General features: G+C 39.2%; 1 protein-coding gene across 1 annotated transcript in view; it reads right to left on the reverse strand.

The window, feature by feature from the left end:
- The window catches only part of Osi24 (Protein), a 67410-nt gene extending 62363 nt beyond the window's left edge, over positions 1 to 5047 (reverse strand). Inside the window, exon 1 of the mRNA XM_019040730.2 lies at positions 4105 to 5047. The gene's annotated coding sequence lies outside the window, so the exon portion shown is untranslated. The remainder of the gene's footprint in view (positions 1 to 4104) is intronic.
- Positions 5048 to 6000: the final 953 nt, after the last annotated feature.

A 6000-nucleotide genomic window follows, 5' to 3' on the forward strand; every position in this document is an offset into this window, starting at 1 on the left:
ATGGCGCTTGTGATACTTCGGCCGGAAGGTGACGATGTACAGATTTAATCTTTAGAAATCATGACAGGAACCAACCATCGGTTTAATTTGGATGGCCAGTTCGTGAGAACATGGGGAAGCGGTGACAAATTGCGAGTATCTGAGAATATTTTCGGCTGAAAAATCCAGTAAAACCAAAACGACGGAACAGAGTGAGATCAGCGTTAGTTTATTTATGATAATGTCAACGCCAAACGCAGATTTGCACGACACGAGGTTAATGTCCCGCCACTCGCTCTCGCGGATGAAACTTTCTCTCCTCCTCTCGGTCCTCTCTGAAATGTTGATTCTAGGCTGGAATCCTTGTGCTTTTATTATTCATATTTATTCGAGATAGCTAATCAAGTCCACTCGAACGAGCCTACTTTTTATGCTCGCGCAAGAGGTTTCAGCCCCTAAAATGGAGCCGATCAAACAGAAAGACCCCTCGACCAAACAGAAAGACCTCTCGACCAATCAGAAAGACCTCTCGACGAATCAGAAAGACCTTTCGACCCAACTTTGTATTAGATGGAGGAACTCGCGTGAATTGAAAATCTCGAATAAAAAATGAGTACATAAATACACCGTTTTGAGATAGCTAATATCCTAATTGTATATCTCATCATTGCGCATGAAACCAAAAAAACATTAAGATATGAAAGGAACTTGTATCTTTACTAGAAGGGATAGATGTACGGTTATTAACCTACATGGCATAGCGTTACGAATTCGTAACAACGTATTTTGGGGATTTTTAAAAATTTAATATTTCCTCTGTGGCATGATTTTGCAAATTTTCATTGGTTTTTTCTCTTTTTTTTGAATTACTGATACCCTAAAATTTAAACTTTTGAAACAAAAAAAATAGTAATCCATGTTTTCTATGCAAGCTACAAAATATATTCGTGTCCCCCGGAATTTGAGATACAAAATTAATTTATGCCATGGAGGGTTAAAGAGCTTTGAAAATAAGTTGCTTATACTGTATGACTGAAAATTGAGTCCTGGAAGCCACATGTTACCATTTTATTCTTTTAAACTCTTGAAATGATCGATATCGTTTTACTCAAAAAAACATGTCACTTAAGCTGTCTATGCATCGGGCCTTTAAAACATATCCTTTATATGACTTAAAAAGAAATTACATAGCATTAAAGCTCAAAGAATTTGATCAAGGCATTGTTAGTGTCCCTATATATTGAAATCTTCAACTTAAACCCCTAATATTCTACAAGCGTGCCTCGCAGAATTATATAGCATGTCCGAATGCCAGCCGAAAACGCGAGTTTCAAGAGCTGTAAAAAACGTGGTTTCTTCGCCAAAGTGAGCCCTCGAGCAAATACCTTTGGTCTCTCTCCCAGGAGAGATTTTGCCGCCGGGGCCCCCTCTAACCCCGCTCTGTCTTTCATCTTCATCGGCAGATTTAGTGTCTCATACTCTGATAATGCCAGATCTTGAGAAATTTAGAAACCATCGATCTGCTGCAAACAAGTGTATGAATGGCTCTCTCCTGGTCTGAATAGTTTTTAAGAGCCTTCTTATCTTTCCTTTACTTCACCTTTCTAACCAAGCTGTGATTTGTTTCGTCGTTAATTCGTTTGGATTTAAATGCACATTGCAATGCTCCGTGCACACTGAAAAAAACAAAAAAAAAACACATTGGATCTAGAGTCCAGACTCTTGAAAACATTGAAAAGAAAAAGGACTCTTGATTCAATCAGATTTATGCTTAAATCAAAAGAAAATCCGCTCAAATTAAAAGGCTTGGTTCTTGATTTAAGCTTAAATCTGATTGAATCAACAGTATTTTTTCTTGTCGATGTTTTTAGGAGTCTGGACTCTAGATCCAGTATGTTTTTTTTCCGGTGCATGCATAGATGAACGCCATTTTTTGTCTTTGATGATTCGTTTCATTTCCCTGTTGACTAACATTTTTATTTTTTAAATCCGTATTTTTTCCTGTTTCCACTTGTATGCGAGCGTTTGGGTGAAGTGGGTATTATTTTCAGATGATGAGCATAGAATTGGGTGTTATTGAATTGGGTATTATTTTCAGGTGATCATAGAAATGAGAAGAATCCCGTTTTTTATCCAAGAGCACAATGCAACTTTTTAGACTGGTCTATTCATCTTTTTTGTGAAAATGGTATACAATTTTTAAGGAAAACTCGAAGTAAATGATCAAAGATAGGGCTGAAACATGATTTGACAAATGGTATTAAACTATGATGGAAGCAAAGTAAGCTTTGCTTATATCCAAGCACATCTTCATAGCCTAATTTTGTATTTTAAAAGCTTCGAATTTTGCGACACCAGTTTTTGTGAGTAACATAAAGCCCATTATCGAAGGAATTTCGAAGAGATAACTGAGTACAGTTTCACAGAAGTATTTTCATAAGCTTGTTTTTGTAAGAGAGTCTTATACAAACATGCTATTTCTGAAAGACTGAAATTTGTTAGATGCTTCCTGCTAATTTCAGTCCAATCGGTATCCATGTCATCTCTGAGGGATCTATGGAATCAGACCTTTCATCGCAGCGCTATAGCTTTATATTAATTAGGGAATTTCAGAGTCTTTCTAATTATCCTATTTTTATAAAACAATTCATCTGCCCACCCGCCGTTTTTATACAAGAATGCAATTTGATTCAGACTGATCTAAACTGGCAAAAGTCACATCTTATCAATCTTGCAGATATGCAATCTGTAAGTTCATAGCCCTGCGCTTTCTCTTCAATTCTTTGCTTTTTATTCGCACATTCTCTCAAAGAAAAACCTTAATAAAAACACCCTACTAATTCCTCGCACTGCAAAGCTGTGTACGGCTGTGCGACTGCAAAAGAACATTACCTATGGCATTCCTCTGTTACCCTATCCGTAAATACCCAATAACTGATATTATGAGCTTACATTTTTAAAAATAACATCTCACGTAAGCTCAAATTTCGAATGAAATATTCCTCACATCATAATAGTAGTTCTTCTGGAGTATGCGAATACATGAATAGCTTGGAATCAGTATGACATAAAGCGAGAAATACCAGTCTTAAATACACTCCATTATGTTCAGGAAAAAGAGGTGAGCCAAGTTCTGCACGGTCAGTCGTACCTTTGGTGTCATCTGTCATTAGAAGAGACTGAATCAATTGTAAAACTAGAGGGCTACCATTAATTATGCATTTATCAACCTAATATCTTTAAAATCTAATTTAAAGGTGCATCATTCATAAAGCGATACCATAGTGTATCGCATAACATTCTATCCCTCATTATGATAACGTTACTTCATTTGATCGATTCTTTTCCTAATACCAGCCAAGATAGACTGCGTTTATACGAAGCACCAACTGGTGAGTGCATTTCTATGGTTCGGTCCGCTAATAATGATGCTTATAGGTAAGATGTCAGTGGAAAATCTTGCGTGGCGGCGTGAGACATTCCATTAATAGAAAAACAAATTGATTCAGTCGGCAATCAATATATTGACTCTACCAACCCACAGAAAACTTGTACAGCTTTGAGGGAGGTTAAAATGGCAAAGGTGCATGTACTTTTGTGTGTAATAGGAAATCGGTAGTTAGATTGATACGAAATCAAAGTGAAGGTTTCTTGTTGAAGATCCAAAAAACCACTTCAAAGTAAGAATCACAGTGCTATTGGGGAGTTGACAACCAATTAGAAATACATGCTTGACTTTGAAAAAAGGGAAGAATAGAAGAAATGTGGCGCACTCATACTCTTTTTAATCTCGGTTATCATTGAATGGTTCATCTCGAAAAAATATTTAACTGATAGATCAGCGACGACGCAGATGACAGCCACTTTATAACGAGTTGAAGAACATGACCCCTCGATAAGTCAATGCTTATCAAGATGACGTCACTGAGAAAAATATGTATCCTTAAAAATAATTGAACTGAACAAGTGAACACTCCTCATCGTGACCGAAGTCTGTTTTCGCGCTCACTGCGCCAGACGCTCACTAAAAAAGTATCTCATCGCGAAAAGTTTACATATTTTTGTCAGTGTCCAGAACGGTGATTTTTGAAGAAACTCTACACCAGAAGGAAAATGAGCTCTTACCTGGACAAGGGAAAATCACAGACGAGGAGGGTGAAGAGCACTTGCAGGAGAAAACAGAACACTTGCACTTGCACAAAGCGGGTAGATCACGAAACCGGAAGCGGGCTGCGAAACCGAAGCGAAACAAAACGGAAACGGGAGGTCCATCAACGATCCGTACGGGAGCCGGTGCGGAATTAAGTCGCGAGCGGGCCGCAGGAGGCTCAGGCCGCCGGGGGTCGGGGAGGGGCCCCGAATTCGGTGCTCAACAGTCAACGCCCGCCGCCACCGGACAACGGCAAACAAAAACGAAATGCGCACCGAACGCAACGCCACGCCAGGCACCGGTTCCGAAAACGAAATGGAAAACGCGAGTCGATGAGACCGAGAGGTGCCCCCGGGCCGTCCAGGGGTGATGGGCGAGGGGGCAGGGGGCAGGGAAGAAAGGATTGGGTTTGGAATTGTCGGTGGCTGCGGTGGAGGAACTACGGGCAGTCAGTCGAGCGAGTGCTGGTCGAAGCTGGCTGCGCGGCGAGCTTCGGTCGAACAAGGTCAGTAGGCCAGCGAGCTGGGCAGCGGGCTTCGACTTAGAGCTTTGCCGGCCCGGGCTTGCCGCTTCGTCCCCAACGACGCACAGTAGGTCGAGTCGATAGGAGAAGTCGGACAAAATCCTGAAACTTCAAAAGCTTATATTTTCAAAAATAAAGCTTAGGAGTGGCTCCATTGGTTTTTTCATAAAATTTCCTTTCAGAAACACCCTTTGAAATTGAATTTGTGACGAAATAAACATCAAATTTTGAACCTCTAGCCAACAATATTATATCCGCCTTCTTCTATTAGTTTGTTCCACTGTGCGACGCCTTACTAAGGAAGAACGCCGTTTCAATATTCACACGTCGCCAAATTTCCCCAAATAAAATATTGATTTCTCGAAGACGTAACAATTGTTTTTCCTTGAAAGTTTTAGATACTGTGAGGTTAATTATAGAAGAAAAGTTCTCTGAGGAATTGAGAGAGAAATATTTACAAAATTCCTAGGGATTTTATGTTTTGTTGAAGGAAATTTGGCAACGCAGGAATGTTCATACGATGTTTTCCCTTGGCACAGCAGGACGGATCTCCCGTATACCGGCTCTTGGATTGGTTTGGTGCCCGTAGAGTATACTACTGTGCCGAGGAAAAACACAGTATGGTCATTCTCATGTTGCCGAATCTCCCGGATAAAATGGTTATTTTAAAGATGGTTTATGAATATTTTCCTTGTCATTTTTTTGGGAACTAAACTGAATTTAGAATGAGATGTTCAAAAAAAATTTGAAGGGTAACATCCAAATTTTTTTTCTTTCAGAGAAATTGTATTTTATTTGGAGGAATTTGGCAACGCGCATAATTTTAAGCGGTTTTACCTTAGCACAGCAGCCAATGTCTAGCTACTTAGATTTGCCTCCCTGCGATCGAGATTGTCTAAGAACACCCTGCGCCAAGTATATCCTAACAACGGTGAGAAACCCACTGATGTAAACTAAAAACCTGCTGTAAACCTCCCCTTGATAAAATGCTTTACCATTAAACTGGGACACCCTGTATATCAATGGCTACATTTAAAATATGTATACCTCAATTGCAACGTTTGATAATCTCTGATTATTTTTTATTTTCCTCACTTTAAACTAATCAAAATGTTTTCTTGCAATTGTGTGAGATTTTTTTAGAGTGACAGAAAAAAAGAGGATGTGAATAGAAACTGTTGGTCAGTTTTTCTTTGGAAAAATAAAATATAAGCGGAGAATTACAACGTCGCAATCTGAGATACACATGTTCCGATTGTAACCGTCTTTATATAAATCAATTAATCGAAACTTACCGAGAATAACTAAAACATGTTTATGGTCCTGCTCGCTTAATTTTTTGTCTTAC

This window comes from Bemisia tabaci, chromosome 4 (assembly GCF_918797505.1).
Source record: "Bemisia tabaci chromosome 4, PGI_BMITA_v3".
Classification (NCBI taxonomy): Eukaryota; Metazoa; Arthropoda; class Insecta; order Hemiptera; family Aleyrodidae; genus Bemisia; species Bemisia tabaci.